The sequence below is a fragment of the Penaeus monodon genome, chromosome 28, assembly GCF_015228065.2.
Source record: "Penaeus monodon isolate SGIC_2016 chromosome 28, NSTDA_Pmon_1, whole genome shotgun sequence".
Taxonomy (NCBI): domain Eukaryota; kingdom Metazoa; phylum Arthropoda; class Malacostraca; order Decapoda; family Penaeidae; genus Penaeus; species Penaeus monodon.
In genome coordinates this window covers 27,169,940-27,170,483 of record NC_051413.1, presented here as the reverse complement: position 1 = coordinate 27,170,483, position 544 = coordinate 27,169,940, and the positions used below count along the sequence as shown (strand labels likewise).

The 544-nt window shown below is 43.8% G+C and overlaps 1 protein-coding gene across 1 annotated transcript in view; it reads left to right on the top strand.

Moving 5' to 3' along the window:
• LOC119591128 (SCY1-like protein 2) overlaps positions 1-544 on the top strand; it is a gene marked incomplete at its 5' end in the record, with an annotated part of 331,697 nt that overhangs the window by 267,241 nt on the left and 63,912 nt on the right.

Genomic DNA, 544 nt, shown 5'->3' with positions numbered 1-544 from the left:
TTTGATGAATGTGGTGGGAGTAAGATCGTGTTTTGAAGATGTGGTGGGCGTGAGAGCTGTTTTGGTGGGCGTGAGAATGTGTTTTGATAGGTTTGGTGGGCGTAAGAAAGTGTTTTGATGGGTGTGGTGACAGTGAGAAAGTGGTTTAGTGGGCGTGGTGGGCGCGAGAGTGTTTTGATGGGTGTTTTGGGGCGAAAACGCGTATCTTTTTAAGTGTTTAAATATTCAACTGTTCGTGCTATCACTCTTAATTATCACTAATATTACACCCCCCCCCCACCCCATCACCAACTGCATCCTTCTCATCCCCATAGGATTGATCTCTGAATCCTGAAGCCCCTTTTGCAATGCCATGTTGCAATGATCACAAATCCTCCATTCTCTATCGTAATTTATATCGTTCCCCTTTTATAAGCTCTGTATGATCTTCCCACACAGCGAGAATCGCCGTAACTTCCACTGGTTTGCAATGATTTCCCCTTTGGTCTGTTGCCAATAACTTACTGTAAACATTGACTTTACCCCTTTTTATGAAGTTGCAAAC